Here is a 19637-nt window from a genome sequence, read left to right on the forward strand (position 1 = left end):
TTATCGGATTCGTATTGTGCTTAGGGCTTAGTTAACGTGTATAGTTCAGGGCATAAAACGCTTGTTAACTCCATCCACAGGTCTTGCTCACGCACGTTACTTCGTTCAGACCATGTCTCCATTATTTTGTGCAGAATTTTAGTTTTTTTTAGAATCAAATGCAAGACTTCACATTTCTTGGGGCTAAATTTACTCTCATTAGATTAGCACATTAGCTCTACTGTGGCTGCCTTTCAGAAGATCTTTTTTCCACTGCTGCTGCTGCTGCTAAGTCGCTTCAGTTGTGTCTGACTCTGTGCCACCCCGTAGACGGAAGCCCACCAGGCTTCCCCGTTCCTGGGATTCTCCAGGCAAGAACACTGGAGTGGGTTGCCATTTCCTTCTCCAATGCATGAAAGTGAAAAGTGAAAGGGAAGTTGCTCAGTCGTGTCTGACTCTTAGCGATCCCATGGACTGCAGCCCACCAGGCTCCTCCATCCATGGGATTTTCCAGGCAGGAGTACTAGAGTGGGGTGCCATTGCCTTCTCCGCTTTTTTCCACTAGATTTTCTTAAAAACTTACTGGCTAGTTTCTGGGGCCCCGAAAATGAAAGAAAAATGTGTCATCAAATGGAAGGGAAGTGGGAGCCAGGAGCTGAATTTAAGAGTTCTGACCTTCAGCAGGTTACTCAGCCCTTGTGAACTTCCGTCCCATATACCATCATTGGTGTGAAATGGAAACCTCTTGCTCCTAGTCCTGTTATAAATAAGGGCACTCTACGCAGGCATCTGGAGCGGAGCTGTGCACACTGTCGGTGCGGTGAGTCCTCGCAGGCATCTGGGGTGGAGCTGTGCGCACTGGCGGTGCGGTGAGTCCGCGCAGGCATCTGGAATGGAGCTGTGCACACTGTCGGCTCCCTGGGATTAGCATCAGTGTCTGAAACGCACCCGCGGCAGTGCCGCACGGCCGGACACCTGCCTCGTGCCCCCTCGTGCTCCTGCAGGTGGGTGACACACCCACGGCCAGCCTTCTCTGAGTTGACCTTGATCGTTCCACCAGTTTCCACTCCCTGTGTTTTCTCTTCATCCCGTCCCTCCTTTCGTTCAGGGCAGCATAAGAAGTATTCCCACATGCCTTGGTGAGCTCCAGATGCTCTGTTTAGGGACTTGGAAAATGATTCAGGATGTAATATTACAGGAAAAAGGCAAGATATTGCAGTGTACAAATTCAGTGAAACTAAACGTTGCAAGGTGAAGTAGCTGTGACCTGAGGTGGCACGCCCAGCCTCAGCACTGACCTCGCGGGCACACGTGGGTGCACTTCTGTATGCCGCTGCGGCGGCCACATGGAGCGGCTCCTTCAGGGCGGGTTGCCTTCTTTGCTTTTTTCCTAGGTGCCAGAGCTTGTTTCCTCTCTGCTGTTCAGAGAGCACTTAAACCTCTGTCACTGGCACCAAGCGCTCTTTGAACAATTGAAAGCAAAAATGATTTTTTCCTTTTCCCCGTGCCTGTTGTAATCTGCAGAGTTGAGCCGTCAGGGCAGAAGGTCATTTGTGTCCTTGCTTTGCACCATTTGAGTCCTGCACCACGCCCCACGCTCCTCGGACCCCGGCCCCGGGTCCCCAGGGGTCTCCCGGGGCCCTGGGTAAACAGCGTCTCCCGCATGCTTTCCTCTGTGCACGGGGCCGGGCGTGACTGTCCTGGGCCCTGTAGGCACTTTTCCTTCCTGGGCCCCTTCCTTTATGACTGTGATGGACAAATATAATCCAGGCTTATGTTATTCTTGTATCCATTTTTTTTCCTTTTGATCTTAAATGAAAGTATTTTTGAGGTCCTCAGAGTATCCTGGGGCCTCAGCATTGGTCCTCCTGGGTTGAAAAGCTCAGGGGAGCCCCTGGCACCCTGACCTTGTGCTGACCTTGATTGTTCCAGCAGTTTCCATTCCCCCTGTTTTCCTTTCATTGGTCCAGGGCACCTTAAGAGGTGTTCCCACATCCCTTGGTGAGTTCCAGATGCTCTGTTTAGGGACACAGCTGCTTAGGGACACAACCCCCTGAGAACCACGTGATTTCTGTGGTCGTGCCTGTCCATTTTGTATCCTCAGTTACTCTGAGTCTATTGGATGGTCCCGAAGACCATCTGAGAAATCACTGCCTGCTTTTTCCATCTTCATGCCGCTCTCTGGTCTTTTCCAAGTTGTTGGGCCCTGGTGGCCTTTCTCAGATTCTGTGCAGACCCCTACTCTGTTTTTAAAAACAGTTAACTTATTTTTGGCTGTGCTGGGCCTGCATTGCTGCACAAGGGCTTTCTCTCATTGCAGCGTGCGGGCCCCTCATTGCAGTGGCGTCTCGTTGTGGAGTGCGGCCTCTGGGCACAAGGGCATCCGTAGTTGCTGCCTGCAAGCATAACAGCTGCACAGCACGTGGGCTCTTCCTGGAGCAGGGATCAAGCCCCTGTCCCTGGAGTTGGCAGGCGGATTCTGGACTGCCAGGGAAGTCCAGCCCCTGCACTTAAATCTAGTGATGGAGGGGAACTTTGTCAGTAACTGCTGTGGCCCATTTCAAGCTGACTTTGGAAAGACTCCAAGGTTAATGCTTTGTTTTCTAATACTAGGCTTTTAAAACATTAAGAAAAAAAAAACTTTTCTTTTTTTCATGTTGTGAGAGCATTCTGTTCTTTTCCTTTTTGAAGGGAGCCCATCAAACATATTTAGTAATTATTTTGAACTAAAACTTGTGAAAGAAATTATAATCACCACACTTGTCATGAGTTGAGAGACTGTTTACTCTTTGTTCTTCCCCTGGCTGTATATTTCTGGGTCCTGTTAGGAACAGCACATCCACTGTGCCAGTGTCAGGTGGCTGGTAAGGAATACGGCTCCTTGACAAGAAGAACATAGCAATTGAGAGAGGAAAATTGCAGAGGAGCCAGGAGGACGCAGGAGCCGCAAAGGCTCAGATGCCAGTGAGAGACCAGGGAAAACGGTTTAAACTTGCTTCTTGAGTGTTTAAACCAATGGGTGACCCAAAAATAAAGCCTCACCCCCACCCCACAAAGCCAGAACAAGTTCCACTGAGTGAATCCCACCCTTGGAATGGAGGAGGTCAGGGAGATATAGGACGAAGCTTAGTCTGGCAGTCCTTCTGTGCCCTCATCAGGAAGGTGGCTTTGGCATTCTGGAGCCAGGAACACTGCTGGCGTCTACAGTGTGCTGACAGGTGAGTGGCCTGGAGCAGTGACAGCATGTCTTCCTAGAGGTGGCTGGGGAGCGAGCAGCCAGCATATGGGGGTTGCTGAGCTGCAGCCAGGTCCTGGAGGGTTGGCTCAGGTTTCCGAGGTTCACCTGGGATTAGCCGACAAACGGCCACTCGTCTGTCCCTGGCCACGTACTGAAATCTCACTGGTACTAAATGCCCGCTGACTTCACTTGTCCATCCTAGGGCCTCTCCGAATGTGCTTTTTCGTAATGGGCAGGAAGAATGGCCACACAAAGGATTCATCCTCTCCTCTTCTTGTTCTTGACCTTGCAGACGTGAAATCCACACATGTATTCTTGGGAGATGTGAGTGTGTTCCCTGCAGTGGGGAAGATTGAGCCCTGTTTAGGTGGGAGCCTCCCAAGCACTAGAAAGGGCTTGAGCAGATGCAGTGGTGAGAGGTACGCCAAAGCTCCTTCCAGCTTAGCCGTCCCCACATACAAAGAGATCGGATGTCCGGATGCATCGCCTAAGGTCAGACTCCTAACTCTCCGTGTCCTTGGTCCTTGGGGAGGTCATGGCAGCCTGAAGGCCGTGGCCAGCTTGCTCCTGGTCTGAGGCCTCACAGTGCTTCACCCAGACCTGCATTCTGAAGATAGGGAAGAACAGTTGTATTCTGTTAAAAGTGTCCCACTAAAGGGATGTTGCCTGTAAGCTTAAATTCGTAATGGCCCGCCTCTGGCAAACCTGACTCCTGGTGAATATGGAGCTAAAATATCTTCGTTCAGGTCACAGGCAGGAAGATCTTGACCAGCTCATCTGTGAATGACTGCAGGAAGGAAGAAAGTAACATATGCCCTCTGGAGGCTGATGGGAATCAGGAAATGCTTGACTTGACTCCCTCCCCTTTTGGTAGAAAGGAAGCCTAACTTCTGACTCAGGTGAGATGGTCTTTGGGACATGAGGCCACCATCTTCTCAGTCTGCTGGCTTTCCTAATGCAGTCACGGTTCTTTGTCCCAACAACTCATCTCTTAATCATTGGCCTGTTGTGTGGTCAGTAGTATGAGTTTGGACTCGGTAGCAATTCCCACTCATAGTGCCGTTCTTATCTGTGTGTGTGTGTGTGTGTGTGTGTGTGCACGCATGCCCACGTGCTCAGTCACGTCCGACTCTTTGCGATCCCGTGGACTATAGCCCACCGGGCTCCTCTGTCCATGGGATTTCCCAGGCAAGAATACTGGAGTGGGTTGGCATTTCCTTCTCCCGGAGATCTTCCCAACCCAGGGACTGAACCCTTGTTTCCTGTGTCAGCACGCGGTTCTTTACCACCGAGCCACTTGGGAAGCCCCCACTGTTTTCATTTATGAGGTCTGATTTCTGGATTTAAAAACAGAACAGGAGCCTTCGATTAGCATGGAAAGTACTGATAGGAATCAATTAAGATTCCGTATCTTTTTAAAGTTCTTTGTGGCTCCTGAGGGAGGACATGGTCCTTTCGTGGAGAGCTTACCGTTGCTGCCCGCATCCGTGCGCAGAAGCCAGTGCGGATGCTGTCTGGCCAGACTCTTCCTTTATCTCCTTCCTTCCAACTCCCGTGAAGAGTCACGCTATGTTTTTGACATCCGTGTTGATCAGGCTTATTTTCCTCCTCAGTCTCCAGGGGATGTGACATCATGTTCGTTCTTTTTGGCGGCACTGGGTCTTTGGTGCAGCACGTGGGCTTCTGTGCGTGGAGTGCAGATGCTAAAGCACGTGGGCTCAGGAGTTGCAGCACGAGGGCTTAGCTACCCCGAGGCTCGTGGGATCTCAGTTTGCCAACCAGGAACTGAGCCCGTGTCTCCTGCATTGGAAGCCGGTTTCTTAGTACTAGACCGCCAGGGAAGTTCCATGACATCATGGTAGACTTGATTTTGGGGTGCTGAATTCTGACCCCAGATAACCTGCTGATGGCTTTGCTGCTTCTTGCAGATGCTGTACTTTTCGCTCAGACGTGTCGGACTTTTTGTGACCCCATGGACTATACAGTCCATGGAATTCTTCAGGCCAGAATACTGGAGTGGGTAGCCTTTCCCTTCTCCAGGGGATCTTCCCAACCCAAGGACTGAACCCAGGTCTCCCTCATTGCAGGCAGATTCTTTACCAGCTGAGTCACAAGGGAAGCCCCAGGGCTAGTTAATTATAGGCCAAAGAGCAGATCACAAGTTGTTATCTAAGAACGTTGGTATGTTTTGACTGGAAGGAAGAACATGCCCAAGGGAAGTTGAACTTGCAGAATCTCAGGGTCAGAAAGGTACTTTGTAGATCAACTTCCTATCTAGTCCATCTGATTCCATCCTGAAGCCACACGGAGCAGTCATCTAGCCTGTTTGAGCAGGGAATTCACTGGGTCCCCAGAGGACTCTGCCATGCTTCAGTTCAATTATAGAGGGATGTTTTTCTTTCTTTGCTTGGGCCTTACTGAGCAAGTCTGATTCTTTCACCATGTGACAGGTCTTCAGATACTCATAAGCCATTTGACAATCCCTGCAAATCTTAACTCCCTTTTGGCTCATCACCATTCTTGCTGTGCTGGTTGCTCTGTCCTGAGCTTTTTGCAGCATCCTGTGAGGTTCCCGTTGTTGCCTGGTAACCACGCATGGGGAAAGAGCGTGACATTGTCCTTAGACCTTTGATCTGTATGGTTCTGATGTATACTTCATAATGGCAGTAAGTTTCAAATCTTGCATATGTAGTGGGAGAAGATGCACTTAATTTTTTTAAACATTTTAGTATTGTCGATTTACAATGTGTTAATTTCTGGTGTACAGCAAAGTGGTTCAGTTATACACACGCATGCATGCATGCTGAGTCGCTCACTCATGTATGAGTCTTTGCAACCCCTTGGACTGTAGCACACAAGGCTCCTCTGTCCATGGGATTCTCCAGGCAAGAATACTAGAGTGGGTAGTCATTTCCTTCTCCAGGGGATCTTCTTGACCCAGGGATTGAACCTGGGTCTTCTGCATTGAAGGTAGATCCTTCACCATCTGATCCACCAGGGAAGCCCTCAGTTATACGTGTATATGCATGTTGTTTTTCATATTCCTTTCCATTCAGGTAAATCACAGGATAGTGATTGGGCATAAAGACTTCTGAGAGGTTGTGGCATTTGGGATGAGCGGCATGTTCCTAGCTGGAGAAAGGTGTTGGAGACAGTGAGGGGGGACCTGGTGCATAGCAGATGGTTCCCTGGGGCTGCAGAGGTCAGAAAGGCCACTGGGCAGTTGTGGGCAGAGGGTAACTGGATGTCAGACTTGCAGCCCAGGGAGCCTGGGTGTGAGGGGTGGTTTGGATGCCTTACGTACCATGTAGTCCTCCTCGAGTTCAGTGGCACCCCACTCCAGTCCTCTTGCCTGGAGAATCCCATGGACAGAGGAGCCTGGTAGGCTGCAGTCCATGGGGTTGCGAAGCGTTGGACACGACTGAGCGACTTCACTTTTCACTTTCATGCATTGGAGAAGGAAATGGCAACCCACTCCAGTGTTCTTGCCTGGAGAATCCCAGGGATGGGGGAGCCTGGCGGGCTGCCGTCTGTGGGGTCGCACAGAGTCGGACACGACTGAAGCGACTTAGCAGCAGCAGCAGCAGTACTGGAGTGGGGTGCCATTGCCTTCTCCCCACCAGGTCCCCAGGCTTCCCCAAAATACTTCCAGCCCTTTCATGTTGGTTTTCATTCACTCTTTTGCTTTATTGTGTTTTGGATTATTTGATGAGTTGGAAATAACTGCTTTTGAATTTACTTGCCTTATTTGGATAGTAGCTCGAGTACTAAGTATACGGGGGGGGTGACTGGACTTGTTAACGAGCATCTCAAGTCCCTTCTCCAGGTCCTGTAAGCATTTGGTCTCAGCAGTCTATTGATTTATGTGTAATAATGTCTTTTTGTTTGTGGTCTTTCTCTGCTTTTGAAAATAACAGAAGTCTTGGAATGTATGGATGTGGTCCTCATTTAGCACCTAGCTGCATCCTAACAGGATAATCCAAGGGCAGTAATGCTATAGTTGGATCTGTATATCTTACATTTGAGAAGTTTTAGTAGCTTAGGTATATAGGATTTTTTTTTTTTTAGTGTATGATTCAATTTATATGAAATGTCCAGAAAAGGCAAATCCATAGAAACAGGAAGCAGATCAGTGGTTTCCAAGGGCTGGAGAAAGGGAGGTTTGGGGAGTTACTGTTTACTGGGTGCAGAGTCTGGTTGGGATAATGAGAAAGTTCTGGAAATAGAAGTGGTGGTTGCACAGCACTGTGAGTACAACCAACACCGCATAACTGTATACTTAAAAACAGTTAAATGGATACATTTATGTTTATATATTACTACGTCTTTTTTTAAAAAAGACCAGAAGGTCACAAAACAAAGTTTAGTTATTGACTTTTGAGTGGTAGATTTACAAAGGTCATGCCTTCTTTCCTCTTTAAAACATGCTGCTGCTTCACGGGGGACATTGCTTATGACCGGCTGCAGTTTATAAAGTACTGCAGCAGTATGTAGTCCTTCTGAGTTTATTGCGCTGCAAAGCCTTCTGATGCGAGAGCCCCTCGACCTCTGGGTGGGGACCCTACTCGGACGACACCCCGTCCCTGTCAGCGTGTGGCTACCATGCTGGCCGGAGGAAACGATCTGCCTCTAAGCTTCACCCCGGTCAGGAGGGGGTGTTTTGTGGAGGGACAGCAGTGATAATTACAGCTAACATTTGTCACACGTTTCTCCGAGGCCAGCACTGTTCTATATACTTGACCTGCACTTGCTCATACGATTGTCCCTGCAGCTCAGTGAGGGATGGGTGCTGCTATGACCCCTTTTACAGATGGAGATACCGGGGCACAGGGAGGCTAAGCAGCTTGCCTGAGGTCACACAGCCAGCCAGGAGCTTGGGGAGCCGGCTCTGCAGACTTGGGGCCCCACAGTGCTCCTTGACCCTCTGTTTATCATCGCAGACAGGTGGGGACTTTGGACCTGCGTTTGGGCCCTGCCGCTGACGCCTGTGTAAAGGGGCCCAGGTGTGTTGCCGCCCTGCGCTGCACTTGCATGATTTGTGAACTCTTGGTAGCTGCTGGGCTTGGGGTGGTTTTTAAGATCCAGTGAGGCAGTGTTTATAGAGCCCCCCAGCCTGCTACCTGGCAACTTAGGGGCATTTCTTATTTAGTTTAGAGTTACTTTTGTGAAAAGTAAAGTTTTGAAGTTCTTGAAATTAGACTTTCAAAATCCACTCTGATCACGTAGCATTTTAATTTTAAATCGCTTGGACCTATGCATACGAGAGGATTGACCTTAAAAGAAATGATCAATGAGTAGCCAGCCAGTAGTCAGTAGTGCTGCGGAAGGTGCTTTCCAGAGAGAAGGCGATGCTGAGTCGGGCTCAGATTCCATTGGTGCAGATAGAATGGATGGATGGTGCTGATGGGACCCCACGGCAGGTGTGAAGGGATGACCTGCTGTCCTTTTATTAGACACACCTGGGTAAAAAGCTGGCCTCCGGGCTGGGAGTTGGAGTCTGGGGAAGTGATAGCACAGAACCTACTGGAACCCTGAAGCTACCACAGAAAATTGCCCCAGGAGCTTACAGGGGGTAGTCCTCACTGTTATACCAGGCCACCTGGGAGCTCTTGCTTGTTTCCAGGGGTCCAGGAGCTGAAGGAAGGCAGCTGCCTCTCCTGCTTCACTCTGGGATACATTCATGAGTTCCCTTTTTCTTGAATGTTCTTTTTGGTCACAGGCTGCAATGGAAGGTTTTCGAGTCTGCCAACCCGTGAGGTGATGGCACTGAGTAAACTCTTATCCTGCAGAGATGACTGGTTGGCAGCACGAGCAGGTTGCTAGGACCTCTCTGCAGAGCTTGGTGGCAACAGAAGAACCAAGTCCTTAACTGTTGGGCCGAGTGAATGGAGTGGGTGGTGGTGGTGGGGGGCCTGGGTACCCCCAGCCCCGCTGCATGTCCCGAGGTTGGGCCAGTGCCAGGCACATCGCGTGGCCTCTGACCAAGGTTGCTGGCAAACAGTAGAAATGAAATCTAAAGCATGTTGAAAAGCAGAGCCTGAAGAAGTGGCTGGGAGAGAGCTCTGCCTGCCCTCTCCCCACGCAAAGCGTTTACTTAGATGGAGATCGTGGGGCCGAGTGTTTTCTGGGGTAGGGTGATTCAGAAAGTTTTCAAAATTAGGTCTTGTGTTTGTGGTTCTTCATCTGGATTAACACTGGAATTTAGTATCTGTTCAGTTTGTGGCGCTGAAACGCGGGGACGGGCAGGAGCTCCATCGTGTTTTTTCATAACTGTTTGGGAGTTGCTAGGGAATCTGCTCTTGGTTTTTTCCATCTTGCTTCTCACTTAGCTGTTGGGGCAGCCAGTAGGAAGCAGAGTGCATTTAATGTGTGTGAGAAGTTTGAACACGAGAGAGGATCTCCTTTGAAGACGCTAGGCCGCTCTCACAGGAGCTAGACGCACTTGGGAACCCGAGCCTATCTAGGTGGAGCGAGACGCTTATACTGAAGTTCCTGAATTATGGAATTTTAGTCTTGAATTGTGATTACAGACATGCCAAAGTACATGTTAATAGCTCCTGTGTATTTAGAATATATTAGAAAATGTTTGCAGGGGGTGAGCCCTGCAGCAGCTTGTAAAACATGGATTCTGGGCATCTGTCAAATTCACTGGTTCCCCCCCACCACCCCAGAAATCTCTCGATAGTGGCTTACAACAGTGTGATCATCTCCAGTGTTTTTGAGGATAAAAGACAAAGTCCTTTTCTTACCTCTTTACTTATAATTAGTGTACTCTTGCCTGGAAAATCCCATGGATGGAGGAGCCTGGTGGGCTGTAGTCCATGGGGTCACTAAGAGTCGGGCACGACTGAGCGACTTCACTTTGATTTTTCACTTTCATGCATTGGAGAAGGAAATGGCAACCCACTCCAGTGTTCTTGCCTGGAGAATCCCAGGGATGGGGGAGCCTAGTGGGCTGCCGTTTATGGGGTCGCACAGAGTCGGACACGACTGAAGCGACTTAGCAGCAGCAGCAGATACATTAAATCGGAGAAGGCGATGGCACCCCACTCCAGTACTCTTGCCTGGAAAATCCCATGGACGGAGGAGCCTGGTGGGCTGTAGTCCATGGGGTCACTAAGAGTCGGGCACTACTGAGCGACTTCACTTTGATTTTTCACTTTCATGCATTGGAGAAGGAAATGGCAACCCACTCCAGTGTTCTTGCCTGGAGAATCCCGGGGACGGGGAAGCCTGGTGGGCTGCCGTCTATGGGGTCGCACAGAGTCAGACACGACTGAAGCGACTTAGCAGCAGCAGCAGCAGCAGCAGCGTGCACTGAAAGTGCCGTTACGTGTCACCTTAGAGGGTTAGGGACTATTCTTCTGTTTTGATTTATTTCCAGTCACATTGACGGACATTTAAAAATTCCTCCTGTGTAATCAAATTTTCTATGCACTTTTTCAGCTCATCTCCTCCTTTGGGCATCCCAACAGCTTCTCTGCCCCAGCCCCCTCAACCCCTTGTCAACATCAGATCAAACACAGGCTCTTCTGCTAACCAGAGACCAAACCAAGGGCTCCCTTTCTCAGCTGAAGGTCAGCATGGCATGAAGGGCACTCAGCAAGTAGTTCCCAGTAGCCCAGGATGTGCTGTGCCAACCTTCACACGTCTTCAGGCTTCAAATCCAAGACATGGTTTTATACTGACATTCATGTGAACAATTATATTTTGCGTCTGTTGTAACAAAAAGTCACACAATGACTGTTTTCACAGTGAAGTATCTCCAAATAAAAGTTCCCACGTGGAAGGGCTTGGAGTCTTTGTGGGGTTTCTCTAATGGACACTTCCTCCGCCTTGGGACCCAGGCTGGTTTGGGACACCGTGGAGTTGGTGGTGTGATTTCACTGGGACCACTGCTGGATATTCAGGGGAAATGATGCAATACAGTCTGATTCATTCAGATTATATAGAAAAAGACTCACAAATTAGGCCTGTCATTATTCTAAAGATATCAAGCCACAGAGGTATTGATGAGCTTTGTGGTTAGCATAAGAGACTCTTCCCCAGAGTTTTGAGTGACTGTGAACTGGTAACTCAGAGTTAATAGTGTGTTATTAATTCATCAGTGACCGGATTCCTCCAGTTCTTGCTTGCTATCCGGAAAGATCAACCCTTGGCTGGGGTGCTCTCAGTTTATTACTTCAGGAGGTGGAAAACATCAGCGAGTTGGCAGTTGGAAGAATTCTGTTCATCCAGGATGGATGTTCATTAGCGTTGCCTGTATCTTTTCTTAATTGAGCCTGGAAGAACGCAGAGCATTGATCCAATGTTGATATATTTCTTGAGAAAATTTAGCAAGTTTTCCTAATCGTTTTTCTGAATAACCCATTCTTAAGTGGTGTCTCATTGGAAACTGATCTTACTGCTATGGCGTGATTGACCATGAAATAGCCTGATTCTTTTTTTAACCTAAAGAAGCGTATCAGGTGTAGCTAAAGATAAGATATTTATTATCCTTTCACAGTATTTTGAGCCTCACTTAATTCCACTTTCTCCCTTGTGTTTTAACTGCTGTTTATGTCAACTCCTGGGCGTGTCCTGAGAGTAAGGACTGTGTCTGTTGACGTATTTTCCTCCACTTCAGAACCCTGTGCGTGGGTTCCGTGTAGTGCCTGCTCCTGTTGTTAGCTTGGAAGAGTTGTATTGAATCCAAGACAAAACATCCCCCAAACAGGATTTTATTCCGCTTGAGTCACGTAATGCCTTCCTGAGTACAATGTGTGAAAAATTCAACCTTATTCAAAATCCTGTGTCAAAATACAAGACCACTTTAATAATCTGAATTGATTATCTGTTTGACTTCTTGTTGGAAGAGCCCTTTTTGGTGCGTAAGCTGGTCTTAGTGCCTTCCCTTCAAGTTTTGCTTGAAGTCAGTTCAAGTTTAAAGGAAAATCAACTCTTCCTTCAGATAAATAGGCTTTGGATTTTTATGGTACAAAACATCTGTACCCCACAGCCAAGTGATCCTTATTCATTGAATTAAAATTATTTTTTCTCAGATTAACTTTTTAAAGTAGTTTTTTCCCCTAAAATTAGTAGTGCATTAAAAAATTGACGGTTTATTTTTGGCTGCGTTGGGTCCTTGTGGCTTCGCGTGCGCTGTCTCTAATTGGGACGAGCAGAGGCTGCTCCTCATTGTGGAGCTTTTCACGGCTGTGACTTCTCTTGCTGTGGAGCACGCTCCAGGTGCGCCAGCTTCGGTGGTCGCAGCACTTGAGCTCAGTAGCTGCAGCTTGCCGGCCCCAGCTCGCAGGCTCAGTAGTTGTGGTCCACAGGCTTCGTTGCTCCTTGGTGCGTGGAGTCTTCCCCGACCAGGGATCGAACCCATGTCCCCTGTGTTGGCAGGCAGATTCTCATCCCGCTGTGCCACCAAGTAAGTCCCAGCATTACTTTTTTAGCATAACAGGCATTATACTGTTTATATACTTTTGCATTTTTTTCATAATCCTAGAACACACGGATTTATCATATTATTAATTACTCTCTAGAAACATTTTTAATGGTCATGCAGTAACTCAGTACTTGACCAGCCTGTGTTTAATCCTTCCCCTTTGCTAGGTTTCAGGTTGACATCTCTTTCTTGCTGTGGTATCTGATCCTCCCATGCTGGGCCTCTCCTGCCCAGTCCACATCTGTCCCTCTTCTCTCTGTGCCACCAGCCTGCCCACCAGTGCCCACGGCTTTCCCCTCACTCAGGTTCTCGGCACAGGAGAACCTCGTACTTTCAATGAATGTTTCTCATCTCCAAACCATTGCCAATACCTCTCCCATCCTCATCTACAGACTTCTGATCATAGCACCATAAATGAAGCATTCCCGGTTTTATGATTCTCACAGTGATTCACACCTGAGCTATTTTAATTACTGAGGGTGTACCCTTGAGTGGAGAAGGCAATGGCACCCCACTCCAGTACTCTTGCCTGGAAAATCCCATGGACGGAGGAGCCTGGTGGGCTGCAGTCAATGGGGTCGCTAAGAGTCGGACATGACTGAGCGACTTCACTTTCACTTTTCACTTTCATGCATTGGAGAAGGAAATGGCAACCCACTACAGTGTTCTTGCCTGGAGAATCCCACGGATGGGGGAGCCTGGTGGGCTTCTGTCTATGGGGTCGCACAGAGTCGGACACGACTGAAGCGACTTAGTAGCAGCAGCACCCTTGAGGCATTCGTATCCTCCTTATTGTTCATTCATGACGCCAGCTTGATAATGTAATGAAAGCACCATGAAAATGTGAAAATTTGTTAGCAAATAAGAGAGGGTAAAATGGTTAGTAGAGATCAGAAACAGAAAAATTGGAAAGAGAAATATTCCAAGCAGAGTAAACACTTTTGTTGTAAGCGCTCATGTATACATGCCAGCTCTTAGTGGGAAGCTTGTTTGCTTTTCTGAACTTTGATTTGCCTGTGACCCTCTGGGGCCACTCAAGGAGAAGAACATGCATTCTTTTCTTTGTTGCCTGAAGAACGTGGACCTGTGCTGCTCAGTCAGGAACTGATTAAAATGTGTTTTAGAACAGGAGACTTTTTTCCCTGTGGTCTGTTCCACTTATTTGTCTTATGGACGAATCAGTGAGCAGGGAAATAGATTTATCCCGCTTCCCATTATAGAGAGGGCAGCTAGTGTTATTGGAGGGACTGAACCTGTTATGTCATTTCATGTTTATCATCTGTGCACTGGTCCAGACAGTGGGACGTGGACATCAGCTTCCCATTTTGTGGATCAGTGTTTTAAATTCTTGACTCTCTTTTGAATTTCATCATATGCCTATCTGAAAATCATTCAGAGAGTTCGAATTGCCAGTTGAACAGACAGTGTGGGAAGTCTTTTTTGAAATCTGCCAGGGCTGCCCTGCCGCGGGGGATGTTTCCTCCTTTGCCTCCAAAAGTAGACCGAGCTTTTTCTTTATGGACATGTCCCTTTTGCTCTGACGTATTGTAGACTTGTACGAAGGCGGGAGGAGAAGGGGATGACAGGGGACGAGATGGTTGGATGGCATCACCGGCTCGATGGACATGAGTTTGAGCAAGCACTGGGAGTTGGTGATGGACAGGAAGGCCTGGTGTGCTGCAGTCCATGGGGTCGCAAAGAGTCAGATAGGACTGAGCGGCTGAACTGAACTGGTCCCAGTTCTGTGTGCTGGTTTCCTGTCTTTCAGCCTTTCCCCTGGCCTTAGGGTTTATCTGGAGTTAGCCTTCCAGGCCCAGGTGCCTCCAGAAGATACTGTCTTATGTGTCTGGACTTCTTCCCCTTCACACCTGGTCTCTGCGCCTGGACTGCGGGCCCCTCAGCGTGTTGTTTTCTTTCCCCACAGCACAGGCAGCACTGGAGTGCGACCTAGCCCTGGTTCCCACTTCCCGGGACTTTGTTTCACTTTGCTCATTAAAATATAGCTTCACAGATGTTTTTTGCCAGTTACCTGAGAATTTATTATCCTGTGATCCTCCAACTTGGGTGTGCCTTGGAATTTTCCTGAAAGAATGTTATTAAGTGGTGGTGGCATCTGGGAGCTGTGCAGTGTTGCCAAAATCTGTTTCCTCATCAGTGAACTGGAGATGAAACCCTTCCCTCACTGGCACGTGTAGCAATGCAATTAAACAAAGTGCTCAGCTGCTCAGCCCTCTGCGACCCCATGGACTGTAGGCCTCCAGGCTCCTCTGTCCATGGGATTCTCTTGGCAGGATACTGGAGTAGGTTACCCTTTCCTCCTCCATGGGATCTTCCTGACCCAGGGATTGAGCCTGCATCTGCTGTGGTTCCTGCATAGGCAGGCAAAGTCTTTACCACTGAGCCACCTGGGAAGCCCAGTGAAATAAAAATGTCCAGGAAAACTCTAATTTGAAAAGATACACGCACCCCCATGGTCACAGCAGCACTTCTTACAATAGCCAAGACACGGAACAACCTAAATGCCCATCTACAGATGACTGGATAAAGGAGGTGTGGTGCATGTATACAGTGGCATACTACTCAGCCATAAAAACGGAAATAATGCCACTCGATAACAGCATGGACTGACCTAGAGATTACAGAAGTGAAGTCAGACAGAGAAAGAGAGATGGTGTCTCTTATATGTGAAATCTAAGAGAACGAGACAGTTGAACTTGATTTATATAACAAAAACAGACTCACATACACAGAACACAAATTTACAGGTACTAACAGAAAGTAGGGTGGTGAGGAGGCATAGATTAGGAGTTTGGGATTAGCAGATACAAACTACAGAAACTAGATAAACAACAGAGACCTACTGTTTAGCACTGGGAACTATATTCAGAATCTTTTAATAAATAACTATAATGGAAACTAATCCGAAAAAGAACATGAATGTGTGTGTGTGTCATTTTGCCGTACATGAGGGATTGACACAACACTGTAAATCAACTGCACTTCCATTAAATAAAAAAGTGTGTATACCTAGCCTCGGTTCAGTTCAGTTCAGTTCAGTCGCTCAGTCATGTCTGACTCTTTGTGACCCCATGAACCGCAGCACGCCGGGCCTCCTTGTCCATCACCAACTCCTGGAGTCCACCCAAACTCATGTCCATTGAGTCGGTGATGCCATCCAGCCATCCCATCCTCTGTCATCCCCTTTTCCTCCTGCCCCCAATCCCTCCCAGCATCAGAGTCTTTTCTAATGAGTCACCTCTTCGAATGAGGTGGCCAAAGTACTGGAGTTTCAGCTTTAGCATCATTCCTTCCAAAGAACACCCAGGGCTGATCTCCTTCAGAATGGACTGGTTGGATCTCCTGTTTCCTAGGCAACCGCTAATCTACTTTCTGTAATTTTATTCATTTTTAAGTGCATGCTTGTTATATTGTGGACTAATAGGATTGTTATGTTTTTATGGTACATTGAAGGTATTTTGAAATGCAGTTCTAACATATTTAGAACTAAAAAGAGCCCTTCGATCATTTAATGCTTTTTTTTTTTTTTTACAGAAACAGAGGACCAGGGAAGTCAAGTGATTCCCCTGGGGACATTCCCATTCCACACTTCTTTACCAAAACACAGTAGAAAAAGTATCTTGTTAACACTTGTTTCATCAGCAGTTCTTATTTTTGAGTGTTTGCTGAAACCCTTTCAAATTCAAATTCTGGATGTGAGGTATGATCCTTTGAATTCTCTGCTTTAGCTAATGGATCTTTTTATTCTTCTGTGAATATTTCTCGAGTCTTTTCCCTTTAACTTTCTCGTGTGTTAAAAGTCATGTCTTAACCAAGGTTTATCCAGTATATTATTACATTTTCTGTTTAGGTTTCCTTTGGAAAAATCGTTACTCTGTGGTGAATCATCGAGTTTTATAGAATAGTCTGTCTGGTTTTTATACGTGGTCTTCTGTGGTACCTCTGAGGCCCCTACCTCATTTTATAGTAGGCCATTTAATCTACCAGATTTCACCCCTTCCAAGCCTCTTTTCAGTGTGATTTTTGCTGCTCTTTCCATCTACCAGTGGAGACTTATTTCCCCATTGCCCTCAGTATGGCAGAAGTGACATGGTGCAGATTTCAAGGTTTTGGCTCTGAGAGTCCTCCCGGACTCTCTGCCCCTTTTGAATGCTGGTCCGAGAGCCGCTGGATCATATGGCAAAGGAAAGAGGCCTGTGGAGAGCAGAGGAGCTCCCGCTGGGCGTTGGCACAAGTAGCAAACCATGAGCTGAGGCTGGGGTGGTGGTCTTCTGCCCCTCTGACCCGCTCGCTGAGTGAAGCTGCGTGAGTGAGCTCAAGTGAAAACAGCAGGCCCACAGAAATGTGAGAAATTTCAAGAAATTGTGTTGCTTTTGAGTCACTGAGTTTGAGATGGTTTGTTGTGCAGCAGCGAGCATTCTATATAGATGTTAGCTCTGTAGCAATGTTGAGATGACTACAGAGTACGACCCAAGTGGAGTCCTTAGCTCACTGCTGAGCACAGAGAATCCCACAGTAAATAAAGGGTGACGGTTAATGGCTGCAGCGTGATCATTCTAACGTTATTGTTTTGGTTACTGTTGGCCTTTTTATTTCTCCTCCTCCAGACATAATGTCATTGCTTTTCATTATCATTACCTCTGTCAAGGTGAAGAATTTGATGTCATTGGTCCTAATTGGCATTTTTGCTTTCTGATTAGTCAGTAGTTTAAAACTTTTAAAACTTCTCTTATTGTGAAATAAAACACATATATTAATAGTGCACAAAAGCATAAATATACAGCTCACAACAAATTGTAAAATGAAAACCTGTGACTAGCAGTCAGGTTAGAAGGTTTAGAATTGGCAGGACTCCTGAAGCCCATCTCATGCCCTTCCTGATCATGTTTCCCTCACAACTAGAAGAAGCCGCTAACTTGATTTAATACTGATCACCTCTTTGCCTTTTTTAAAAATAGTTTTTACCACCTCTGTATGCATCTCTAAACAAAGAAGTTTAGTTTTGGTGATTTTTCTACATTATATAAATGGAGTAATATAGTGTGCCTTCTTTTGTGTTTGATTTTATTTGCTGAATATTATTTCTAGATTTCTCTGTACTCCAAGAGCAAGCATTCATTTTCATTGCCATGAAAAATTTCATTGTAAGAATATATTTCTGTCAGATGTACTATTGATGGGTATTTGGGTTATTTACAGTTTTGGGCAATTATGAATAATTCTGTCAAGCACATTCAAATATATAAAATATACTAGAATAATATGTGAATTTTTTTTAAACAAGTATGCAAAGTACATACCTAGAAGAATTTATCTGGGTAATAAAGTCATGATCATTTTTTATAAGTCTCATAGTGAAGAACATGGCCAGGTGATAAAAATGATAGCTACGTAACATGATTATTCTCACCTGGAGATTAGAACCACTGGTTTACAATGTCTTTGCCAAGCTGGTTGACCACAAAGGCAGTTCAGGTCTTTGGGGACAGGGATGTGATGAGACTTAGGTAGGGTGGAAAGGGGTCAGCGTTTAGTTGAGGGGTTGAAAAGTGAAAGTAGTCACTCAGTCGTGTTCAACTCTTTGTGACCCCATGGACTGTAGACCGACAGGCTCCTCTGTCCATGGGATTCTCCAGGCAAGAATACTGGAGTGGGTTGCCATTTCCTTCTCCAGGGGATCTTCCCGATCCAGGGATCGAACCCAGGTCTCCCACATTGCAGGCAGATTGTCTACCACCTGAGCCACCAGGGAAGCACAGCTGAAGGGCTAGAAGATGCCCGGAAGGAAGTCTGTGAGTTCAACTGGTGTCCTGACAGCTCAGAGTCAGACAGCTTTTCAGGAGGTTAATCCCATTCTTTATACTGTCCTCCCCAAGGTGAGTCTGCAACAATGGTTCCTCTTTTCCCCACCTTATGGGGAAGTTTGGGGAGATTGTTGATCCTTGGCCATATGGTGATAGCAAAGGACACAGCTCTTTTAAGACTCAGATTTCCTAAGAAGGGAGAGGAACTAACACTTTATCAAGAGAAGGGAAAAGAATCTCGCTAGAAATGGAGAATGGGAAAAAGAAACATTCTGTTCAACCAAATTAAAGACTCTGTATCTACGAAAAACAATGGTGGCTATAAGAAGACTGTGGTGTGGCAACGCAGGCCAAGGCAATTTGGGTTTCTTTGCATGTAACTGTACAGAATGTGCTCGGTGTGGGCCAGGGCGCTGTAATCAACACGGTGCGGTTGCAGAATGGTGTCTGTGTGCCCTGTCACGCGATCGCCCTGCCCAGGCGCCCTGCCAAGACTGCCGTGCGAATTGTTCCTGTGGGCCCCGGCTCATCCCAGAGAAGGCAGAAGGGTTTATACACTTCTGGAGTTTTCCTCCGTGACTGCCTGCAAGTGCAACACTTGAAGATTTAAGCAGTCTTAGTGATATTGTGTCTCTCTTACAGAATGTAGTTGATATAAAGCATTTGATTGCCAAATCAGGGTCCCATCAGGATAATGAGGGAAGGATTGAGGAATTGCTGTCTTCATTGTGGGATGCTGTTGGATACGGCTGTTTCTCTATCTGGTCTGTCCCCAGTTGAATAAAGTAGTATTTGTGACAGGTCCTTTTTGAGGATGTTTTAACATGCAAAACAACTTAAATTTGCTTGCTTGAAATTAGGATTTAAAGTTAGGATTAGGAATTTCTGTTGAACATTGGGATTTGAAGCTTGTCATTTCCACAGGCATAAAACTAGCTTATTATCCACTGATGATCTAAGTCCCTGGTTGACTTGGTTTCTTGTATTATTTCTGAACGGTCCTCGAATGTATGGATTTGGTGATGGCTTTTGTGCTGTAGCTTTCCTGAAAAACAAAGTGAGCTTTTCATGCCTGAGTAAACACATCGATGCATTATGAAACTGTCAGACTCTTTTGAACAACTGGCATAAGCTCTGTTATTCAAATGTGACTCTTTTGAATGGC

At 46.9% G+C, this 19637-nt stretch overlaps 1 protein-coding gene across 3 annotated transcripts in view; it reads left to right on the plus strand.

The window, feature by feature from the left end:
• The window catches only part of LRRC1 (leucine rich repeat containing 1), a 135027-nt gene that overhangs the window by 26104 nt on the left and 89286 nt on the right, over nt 1–19637 (plus strand). The window contains exon 1 of one of the 3 annotated variants that reach the window (XM_055571765.1): nt 12363–12632. The exons of the other annotated variants lie outside the window; for them this stretch is intronic. The gene's annotated coding sequence lies outside the window, so the exon portion shown is untranslated. Of the gene's footprint in view, nt 1–12362; nt 12633–19637 lie in introns of those variants that run through there. 3 annotated transcript variants of the gene reach the window in all.

Source organism: Bubalus kerabau, chromosome 3, assembly GCF_029407905.1.
Source record: "Bubalus kerabau isolate K-KA32 ecotype Philippines breed swamp buffalo chromosome 3, PCC_UOA_SB_1v2, whole genome shotgun sequence".
In the NCBI taxonomy this organism is placed as follows: Eukaryota; Metazoa; Chordata; class Mammalia; order Artiodactyla; family Bovidae; genus Bubalus; species Bubalus kerabau.